Raw genomic sequence first — 11,681 nt, 5'->3', positions numbered from 1 at the left:
AGTAATGACCAGTGTACTGTACTGCGTAAAGTACTGCTTACCAGGTTTAGTAGCAGAGAGACCACCTCCATTGTCTGGTGGTAGAGCGTCCGCCTGGAGAGCGGAAGGTCCGGGGTTCGATTCCCGACTGCGTCATACTAAAAGACGTTAAAAATGGTATTTGTTGTAACCCTGTCTGACATTCGGCATTAAGGGGCTAAAAGAAGGACTGGTCGGCTCGGAGTCAGTATACTGTGTCTGAGTGGGGTATTCATGTTAAACTGCGGCATGGTATCGAATGGATTGCGTACCCCTTTGATAAGTGTAAATGTAGGAATATATGAAAATATGTGGTGTTTGTTTCATTACTCTCGTTTTACCCCAGTGGTTGTCTGACGTCACTGTTTCACCGGAAATATTTCGCCGAGGCTAAATGCCCCTGAACAAAATGTTCACATTATTCATACTTAAATGAATAGGGAAGCCGAAAGTTTAACGTATGTACGCTTGACCTTGATTACCGAATGAATAAGGCTTCAATCAGGAAACTAGAGGGAGAGTAGGCGGATTTTCCAAGGTTTAACGTCATACCCATAGAGTCAAATAAGATGAGAAAATGAGGAAGTTACACTTTCAATTTTCAAAGTCAAAAGCATTCCATTCTAATGACCTTGCACGACGCCACGTGTGTTGTACTGATGGTCGCCTCAAATACAGATACACTTACTGTATTGGTTTTCCATGTGAACTCTCTATAATTAGATCCGTGAAGATCCAGGGTAGAATAGGTCTTCAGCAACTCATGCTTGCTATAAAAGGCGACTGTGCTTGTCGAAAAGGCGACTAACGGGATTCGGTGGTCAGGCTCGCTGACTTGGTTGATGCATGTCATCGTATCCCAATTGCGTAGATCGATGCTCATGATATTAATCCTGGACTGTCTGGTCCAGACTTGATTATTTACAGACCGCCGTCATATAGCTGAAATATTGCTGAGTGCGGTGTTAAACAACAAATCAACCAACCAACTTAATTATAATGATTAAGTTTACACATCACATATCAGTGAAACTTTGTATCAAAAATTAATCCGAGTGTTGAACAGGCATATGGTTTCATTAAAACCTCCTGTTTCAAATATACACTGACAACAAAGCAGACAACTGATGATGACGCAGAGAAAATGGACAGTTCCTGGGATGGATGTATCTCGAGGAATGCCTACATGTACCATTAACATATCCCACAACAAAATGACAAGAAAATATTGATATTGTTTTTATTCCGTTACAATCGGTTGATATAAAACAGTGTATAGTTATTCAATAAGAAAGATAACGTTTTGATTATATGTGTTTCTCTTTCCTTCTTCTTGCACACGGATCTAGTGATCCATATATTTGTTGAAGACAAGCAACTGTATATGTAATTAATGAAGCATACGTGTTTGATGTGGGGAATCTCATGCAAATATTTGGGTTGAAGATGGCTCTTCTAAGCTTTCTGGTTTTTAATCAGGATGGGTCTAAATATTTCAAAGACATACATTATTTGGACGAAATTGTGCATGTGGTGGCAACTTGTCATAATGTGACGTTCAGCAAGAGAGTGACGGAGAGTAGTGGATTGTATAATCGTGTTTGCCACGTCCCCTCTGGAGTCGCCTTAGGCAAGTGAACTCTGTTTACCCATCAGTTGAATGGGTACCCGGTAGAAGATGTTAATGTGACAGTCAACTAACGGTTAACCGTCTACCACCGTTAAAAATTTGAAACTGCGCTCTGTACCATTATACATAATATATTAATATACTCAACAACAAAAGTTTCCTGTGACACCAATATTTTAGTGTATTTTTCAAACAAGTAAAGTTTGGTTTTCAATATTGTAGTACATGTATGGAACCAAAACGCAACTGCTACAGAAAAGCATGCATTCCATGCAAAAGTTGACTTTCATGCAAGCTCCATGCATTTCACTATCCAAGAATGGGTATAAAAACATGTGCGTTAACAGGATTCCATATGCATTGTTTAGCATCGTGCTGACAACAACCACTCAGAAAAACAACAAAATTACGCATTTATTCAACATTACGAAATGCCACGACTGTCCGAAAATGAGCGTCTGCGATCCATTGGTATGACAAGACAATTTAACGTCCACAGAAACGCTATTTGGTGTTTATGGCAACGTTGGCAACAGACAAATGCAGTCAGAGACCATCATTGGAGTGGCAAGCCACGCATAACCAATAATCGACAAGACAACTGGATTCGAACAACACACCTACGAAATCAATTCCAGCCAGCAACAGTGACTGCAAGAAGCATCCCTGGCCTTAAACGAATATCTTCACAAACCGTATGTCGCCGCCTCAGATGTGCAGAGATTGTCGCCAGAAGACCCGCCAGACGTCCCATTTTGACAGGAAACCACCGTCAAGCACGTCTACAGTGGTGCAGACAGCGTCTACGCTGGACGGCCATGCAGCGGGGACATGTTCTATTCACTGAAGAGTCTCGTTTTCACCTCAGCCACAGCGATGGACGGATTCGAGTGTACCGACGTCGAGGTGAAAGTTACGTCAATCATTGTGTCGTGGAAGAAGATCGGTTTGGGGGCGGCAGCGTTATGGTATGGGGTGGAATTACAGCAAGACAGAGGACCCGTTTGATAGCGGTAGAGGAAAATCTCAATGGACAGCGCTACAGCGACGAGATCATCGGCCCTGTTGTTCTACCGTTTTTGCGTCGTCATGGCCCAGGCATTACCTTTCAACATGACAACGCCCGGCCTCATATTGCTCGACTTGTTCAGGATTCTTTTCAACAAAACAACGTAAATGTCATTCCCTGGCCGGCTCGCTCCCCTAATGTCTCACCAATCGAGCACATTTGGGATGAGATGGATCGGCGCCATCGACGTCAACCACGTGTTCGTCAGACACTCCAGGAACTTCGAAACATGCTCCAGCAGATAAAGACATATATCCAACAGGACTTTGTGCAATGCCTGGTCCATTCCATAAGACGAAGATGTGTTGCTTGCATCGCCACCAGAGGTGGACACACGCGCTATTGATTTGTAAATTGACATTTTGGCATGTTCATGGTTATTTTTATGAAATCACGCATTTTCTGAAGTCAGTATGGCAAATTAAACCAATTGAACGCTTATATGAGTCTGTTATTTGTTGCGAACCGAAATTGTTTCAGATTTGGTAAAAAACATATCTTTGCATTAAATCTTATTCAATGTCACAGGAAGTTTTGTTGTTCAGTGTATAACGACAGCCCGGTGGAAAAAGAACACATCTTGTGTGTCTCTCTGTTTACCCCTGTAGTCAGGAAACTGCACCAAGCTGGTGTAACACGTATTGTGATCCCCTGATTGTAGGTCAGTGGGCTCCATGACAAAAGTGTTTGGACAATTCGCCCAGTTACGTCCCTTAAGACGTGCCAGGAACCTATCATCTGAGCACAATACTTGCACTCGTTGTAAACGTCTAAGACCTGCATCACTTACATGTACGTCTTTCCCTCCTCACCCGCATCCGCTGACACGTCATATAACTGAAAACCTAACTCATTCACTCTTTTTCACAAATCTACATTATGTCCCCAGAAAAATTTGTTTCTCGTATTTTCGTGTTCAGGTTGGGTACACAATAAATATCCTCTACCTTTTTACATAGAATATATCATATTTAAGAGACCTTCTTGTTATAAGTTGAAACTCTTGTGTTAATAACGTAGCTCTGAGTTGCTGGTGTTGAGACGTTTAATCAATGCTCACACGTCAGATCGCAAAATATTAAATGTGTGTTAATGCAAATTACACGCATGGAAATCACACCCGTTAACACGGAAATATTTCATTACATCCCGACAGGGTGGAAATTCAGCTGTTGCATGTGAACACGTTCTGCAATCTCTCTCAACCCTTGATTATCTGACGTAATTATGACATATATGTATGTTATTGAAGCAGTGATCTTGTATGGAGGATTGATTCCATTTGTCAGTAAGTACTTTTACCTTTTACTCATCGCCTGTATCAGCTCATAATGTGTCTCGGGCCTATAGTGAGACTGTCCTATTTGCATATTTTACCTCTACAAAATGTCCCGTTGCGTTCAGTCCGAACCCCAGATACATCTAGAACATATATACCATGCAAACAGTATATTAAATTGACCACTTGAAACACTGGAATAATATCATCCCCCGTAGGGTGTGTAAGGAATTCCTTTGACATGCTTAGTTTCGTTAGTGTGCATCTTATTTTACGTTGCTCTAGTACGACAGCGTGTAGGTGAATGTTTTTCTTCATTTTTCCACCTTGTTTTAGCTACCAACAGAGTAACAACAATTATCTTCTTTTGACGTATTTTGTTCTGATTGGCCGGTGATTGAACCCAGGGCCTTCCGCTCCCCGGCTCTACCACTAGACCACGGATGCGGTCACAACTATGTTAGAAAACGTTGTTGTATGTTGTTGGATTTCGGCGTAGGGTTATAATGACGCACACATTAGTTGTTTATAAAGAGGTTGATAAATGTGGGTTCGAATCTCATTTTCGCTATCATATCCTTCGGCATATATTTGTCGGCTCACCACAGATATAGGACATGCATCACATAGGGGTTACCTCCCATCGGAAGCTTACACGCCTAAACTAAAACTAAAATAGCGTTCATAGCTAAAATGTTAAAAGTTAAAATGTAAAGACACCTCAGGTCCAGTACGAGGTTGCACAGTTCAATATTACTGGAAACTCTTTAAACAAAAGAACAGCCCTTCAGTGTAAAAGCTGACAGTTATATCTGAGAGAAACCTCTTCTCCCCTGTAACCAAAACATAGGGAACACTGTGGATCTTGCATTACTAAGTCAATGTCGTAATGTTCAAAATAGACTAGTAAACACTCATAAATACAAAGCACACGTTTAATAATAATGTGAGGCCCTTTAAAGGTTGTGGACGTATCGCATATATTATCGCGTGAATGATAAGATGGAATCAGGACTTGATAGAATAATATAAGTGAGTAGTTAAGTACTTCGGTCTGGAACCCCTCAGGATTCTGGAACCACTCAGGATTCTGGAACCAAGATGGCGGCACATCCGTTTCCGGTCACGTGACCTGCGCAGTGCATGATGGGACCCTGCGCGTGCGCATCCAAGATGGCGTCGCTTCCGTTTCCGGTGGCGTGCGCCTCCAAGAGGGCGTCGCTTCCGTGTCCGGTGGCGTGCGCCTCCAAGAGGGCGTCGCTTCCGTGTCCGGAGGCGCGCGCCTCCAAGAGGGCGTCGCTTCCGTGTCCGGAGGCGCGCGCCTCCAAGAGGGTGGCGCTTCCGTGTCCGGTGGCGCACGCCTCCAAGAGGGCGTTGCCACCGTTTCCGGGGGAGGAGTAGGGGGAAAACCCGGAGAAGCGCACGTCAAAGGTGAACGGGATCGACATGGAAAGAAGCGCGTCAACCATCGTTTGTGGTAGTTGTTGTTGTTGTTCTAAACATAGACGTGGTGAAGGGAGGGTGGTGGTGAAGGGTGGGAGGGAGGGAGGGAGGGAGGGAGGGAGGAAAGGAGGAGGAGACGGGTTCATGGTGTGGGTGGGAGGGTCGTCAAAGCAAAGGAGGAAAGTTGTCTTTCGGGAGAGATGGGTGGCCCTGAAAAGGGCCGTTGGAAAACAAACTGGAAACAAGCTGGACAAAGGTTGTCTCCTTGATTACATTACTTTCCTTGATCTCGATACTAGATAATAACACGGACCACCCCAACAGTCGGGTATGTCAATTCCGCGTTGAATAGTTTGTTGTAATGCTGACATAGCCTCAGACTTGTTCTTAAACCAGTGTGGGCTCTGCGATAGGATCGTCTCCGATTCACCCCGTGGGTAGCCCACTATTGTCCACGAATAGACTTTCATCCTCCGCTGGCATTGTTGACTGTCGGTCTGGCACGTCAGACAGTTGCATCGAGACGACATGGTTGATCTCTCCTTCAGTGCTCGACTGTGACGGTGTGCATGGCTTCGCTCTTTTTATAGGAGAGGCACTGACACCCTGTTTCCTGATTGGTCGAAAACGCATCGTGCTGATGGGTTCTTTCCGACAGTTGGTCTGAGCCCCTGGTTTTCTAAATCGGACCGACCGTTGTGTTTCTTTTTTTTTCATAAGAAATTGTATGGGTCATGGGAGAGATAGGAAGAAAAAAATAACAGATAAAAGAGAAAGGTCATGCTTGAAAGGATCAGTTGCCTGGTGTTAGTCAGCCAGAACACAGGATGGCATCACATGATGATGAAGAGGTCATGACCAGCCCTTTGACCCTACGCCATCCTTTTACGATGTTCATTGCGGGACCCACGGGATCAGGAAAAAGTTCCTTTGTGAAATCATGTATGGAGCAGATGCATCGCCCCGAGGTGTTGGATACGTCACCTCATCGCATCGTGTGGGTGTACAGCGAATGGCAACCACTTCATCATGAACTGGAAGAGATGGCAGACCGCTTAGGGGTCGCTCTTGAGTTTGTCCACAGCATGAAAGAAGCGGATCGTGCCTTGCCCGAAAAAGGGGTGGCCCCACATTGGCTGGTCATCGATGATTTGCTGGGGGACAATACAAAAGAAGAAGAAACCGAAGTACTGCGATGGTTCACCAAGAAAAGTCATCACCGAAACACATCTGTGCTGTATCTCACTCAGAACTTGTTTGCTCAATCGCCGCAACATCGCACCATCAGTCTGAATGCTCACTACATGGTCCTCTTTAAAAATCCGAGAGATGCATCGCAGATCGACAGTCTGGCTCGCCAGGTGTTTCCAGGCAAAGTTCCTTTTCTGCGTGAAGCCTATGAAGACGCTACCCGAGAGCCTTACGCTTACCTGTTCTTGGACTTGAAGCCCACCACGTTGCAAGACCATCGCGTACGCGCCCGCCTGTTTTCGAGATCCGAATTACCCCTCGTGTATGTGCCGATCCTATGAGATGAAGAGACTTTCATAAAAGGAGGTGAACCCTCAGACCTTCCTTCAGTTGACCTACATCCATCATGGGGCAAAGACGGAAACAGATTCATCCTACGAAGGGAAAGAACAAAGACAAAGAGATGGTGAATGATGTCTATGACAGTATGGTCTCCCCCTCATCGCTACAGGGACTTGTGACCTCTGTATTTCACAAGACTCCTTCACCTCCAGGATCGTCTCCCTCTTCAATGGTACCCGTGAACATACATCGTCAGCAGCACCCATCACCACGTCCTTCAACATCATCAGCACCTTCGCCACCCTCGTCACCACATGATCTTCAACGCTTTCAACCTCTGCAACAGCAACAGCAGCAGCAGCAACAGAAGTCCACGCCAGGTCCGTCTTCCTCTTCGATGGTACCCTTGAACAAGCATCGTCAGGAACAACAACGGTCTTCCTCACCAGCACCCTCACCCCCACTCGATCTTCAACGCTTTCAACGTCTGCAGCAGCAGGACACCCCACAAAGGAAGAAAAAAGACAAGAGACCGTCTATTTTTCCGACAAGGGATGCGACAACCCTTGCCGTCAAAGGAAGAAATCGTCTTTTGCAGTGGTTTGCGATTGTCGTGCGGAACCTGAGAGCAGGACACATCCCATTGAAAGCTCAACATAAGACGTGGTTGCAGAGACATAATGATACCCTGGCTAAAATTGTCAATCCACGTTTGCCTATGGATGAACGTCTTGACTACCTGATGCAACGCAGTGGTAGTGGAACACTTGCAGGGGTCTTGACACGCATTCTGTTGCAATGGCAAAATTATCTTCAAGCACCACTCCTTAAACAGGGTAACACCAGGCGACACCGACCTACAACAACAACAACAACAACGATGACTACTAAGCCAAAAGTAAAGGCTCATGAAAATGTCATGAAAGCATATCAAGCTGATGCTCTCAGACGATTGGTGCACATGCGGACCCAAAGAAAGTCCAAGAAGTCAGATCAACAGTTGCAACTCCCTCCTGCCACTGCCTGATAAAAGAGAGAAGCTGCAGATCAGGTGACTCATTCAGACTAACACCTCCATGCAAGAAAGATGTCTCAGTGCCTCAGGAAACAGAAACACGCTCTGTGTCATTTGTGTGCTGCCGCTCCAGCGATGCGCAAAGCCATTCTCAAACATGCTCCTACCGATCTCATCCGTGCCCTTTGTGAATGTGTGGTGAACTTGTATGCAGGCAATATTCCCATGACCACGACGCAACGTCAAAACTTGCAACGACACGGTAAAGTCTTGAATACGCTCATGAAAAAACAAGTACCTCTAAGCAAGAAACGTAAACTTCTTCAACATGGAGGAGGATTATTAGGAGGACTCATACCTCTTATTGGTTCTGCCCTAGCCTCGTTGTTTGGAGGAATGTAATAAATGGTCTGACACCAGGAAGGTTGGGATCAGTGTGTGGTGTGCCACCATGAAGTACGCACGCAAGATGGTGTTGGTGCCTGAAGACACATGGCAAAGTCTACAAGCCACCAAACAACGTCATCGACAGACACTTCACACCCCTCTCTTGGAAAAGAAACGTCTCCAAAATTTGGAAGAGATGGACGCGTTGATGCAGAGGTCACAGCAGCCTTTTCACATGCGGGAACAAGAATACAACCAACTGTTGCAACACATGCTAGAGTTGCAGCGCCAACAGCACAACAACAACAACCACAACAGCAACAACAACACCATCAAACCACTACAACCCAAAGTGACACCACCACTACCACCGTCATCACCATCAACAATGGACACCACAGGTAGACCTGCCCCTCCTCAACAAGTGATAGACGAAGTGGTCATGAGTGTTCCTAAAGCCATGTCCAGTAAAGCCATGAATTTGATGACAAGGATTCAAAACAATCCCGACTTGAGTTGGACTCCAGAGGGAACCCTGACCGTGGAAGGGAAACCTGTCCCTGGCACACACATGGTGGACTTGATCAACGATTTAGTGCGTCACCGGAAAACCAAAGAGGGACCTGCAGGTTGGACCATTTTGAGTCACCATTTGGCCAACAGTCATGTCCCTCATGAAATAATTGGAAATCCTCAACGATGGCAATGGTTGCAGAAGCAGCAGCAGCAGCAGCAGCAGCAACACCATCCTCATGCCACACCAGAAACACCCATAACCCAGTTCTCCCTCCCCACGTTCTCCCCGCAAAGTCACAACGAGAGAAAAAGAAGGAGGAGGAGGCGGCAGCTGGATCCACAAGCGGAAGAAGAAGAAGATGAGATGCCACCCCCACCTCCTTCGTGGCAACTGGATCCACCAGTGGAGGAAGAAAAAGATGTGATGTCAACCCCATGGTTGATGACTCCACCTCCATCTGATACCAAACAGGACAGAGTCATCAACAGGCGAGGTTCATGGATACCCTTTAGCACCACCTAAGAAAAACAAATAAATCTCTCCCCTTCTCTATAAAAAGGCCATTCATGTAGGAAGTGGCATCAGTCTGAGAGAAATGAAGCGACAAGCCAAGACGCGACAGAGCATTCTTCCCTCTGCTGCTGCAGGGAAACAAAACAAAGGATTTCCTACTTCCCTTTGGACGGCCTGGTTGGAAAAAACCTACTTTCATCCTGAACATCCTGCAAGTTTTGGAGGCTGGCGACCTTTGTGGAAAGCAGCACGCATCCACGCTCAAGATGCAAGAACCAGTAAAAGCAAGAAGAAAACCATGCCATCGCAAAGTCAAATCAAGCGTTGGTTGCAAACCAAAAGTACCTACACCTTGCACAAACCAGCCAGACGCTCCTTTCCCAGAGACCACTATCGTGTGGGAGGGGTCGATGAACTGTGGCAAGCAGACTTGAGTGACATGATTGCCTTTCAAGACGACAACGAAGGATTCAAATATCTGCTGTGCGTGATCGATGTGTTTTCAAAGATGGCATGGGTGCAACCCCTGAAGGCCAAGAGCAGTTCTGCTTTGACAGAAGGTTTTCAAACCTTGCTGATGCAACAAGCCAAAGATCGACTCCCTGCTCAATTGCAAACAGACAAAGGCAGAGAATTTGTCAACCGTCCTTTCCAGGCTCTCATGACGAAGCATGGCATTCATTTCTACACCAGTCAAAATCCTGAAACGAAAGCAGCCGTGGTGGAACGGTTTCAAAGGACTCTGAAAAATAAAATGTGGCGATACTTTACACAGCATGGGACCAGACACTATTTGAAAGTCTTACCCCAGTTGATCAAGTCTTACAACCGTCGTGTGCATCGGACCATTGGCCAGCGACCTGTGGACGTCCTCCCAGGAGATCCCCTGTCAGAAATTCGGGTGTTAGACTACATGGAGGAAAAACAACAACAACAACAACAACAACGGCTTCAGCGCAAAAAGAAAATAACAGCTCAAAGACTGTCGTCCCCGAAGACAAGATCCCCCTCTCTTTTACTGCCGGGCACCCGTGTACGTCTGAACAAAACCAAAGGCACCTTTGAGAAAGGTTATCTCCCCAATTGGACCACCGAACTGTTTACGGTGGACCGGTTGGTGACAGGGAGAACACCACCTGTGTATCGGATCAAAGATGATCATGGTGAAGTCCTCCAAGGAACTTTTTACCCTGAAGAAATACAACCCATCTTGAAAACAGACGATGTGTATGCCGTGGATCGCGTGCTAAAAAGACGTCCAGGACCGAAACAGGGTCAAGAAGAGGTCTTGGTGAAATGGACTGGTTACCCTGCCAGTTTTAATTCGTGGATCCCTGCAGATCATTTACAGATAAAATAAGGAGCATGCTGTCTCTCAGACTCATTCAGAGGGTGGACACACGCGATGACAGAACCGCCACCACCACCACCACCACCACCGTCATCACCTCTGCAGAGAAGCCTCTCAGCATCCGTGGGTACCGATGAACCACCCCTTGCTGCTGCACCTCGTCATCACCAGCGCCGACACTCACCTTGGTGTTGTTTTGGCATGACGTTACCCCGCAGTGAAGTCGTGTTTTTTGCTCAGATCATTGTGATATATGGCGTGATCATCATGATCATGGTACAGTTGGCCTTGGATCACGGAGAGAAACAGTTGTGGACAGCCCTGCTCTCCAGTTGTTTGGGATACATACTTCCACCACCCACCTTGGCCACCTCACCAGGCATACCCACGACGACCCCGTCCACCAGAAGACTTCAACTTGATACCTCATCCACCCAGAGTTTTCTACCCTAACTCACGTCATCATGGCTGCCACCTTTTTTTCGAAACAAGACTTTTACATGACCCTGCCCAGTGATGCCTCCATGCACATCTATCCAAACAACACCGTCAATGCGTATGAAATCAAGTTGCCTTATCCTCTGCATCTGGACCGTCAACAGTGGGAGGTGGGCGTCAGCGAAGTTCACTTTCCGATGACATGGTACAACGTCGCCCCACCCTTTGACTGGTTTGCGCTGAACCTCAAACTGAAAAAAGACACCCTTGTGTATGAAAGCGCGGGGAGCGCTATACCACAGCCACAGTATGGTGTCGTCCATTATGAAAGCAAGAAGATTCCTATCGACAAAGGCGTCTATTCATCTGAAGATTTGGTGAAAACCCTCAACCGTTTGATTCAGGAACATATTACGGATGTCTTGAAAGAACAGCCCTCAGACAGCGTCCAAAGTGATGGAAGACGGTTTGTCATTGATGTCAAGTAT

Source organism: Haliotis cracherodii, unplaced genomic scaffold (genome assembly GCF_022045235.1).
Source record: "Haliotis cracherodii isolate W230 unplaced genomic scaffold, xgHalCrac1.p SCAF_12, whole genome shotgun sequence".
Taxonomy (NCBI): Eukaryota; Metazoa; Mollusca; class Gastropoda; order Lepetellida; family Haliotidae; genus Haliotis; species Haliotis cracherodii.
Note: the sequence above shows the minus strand (reverse complement) of the source record.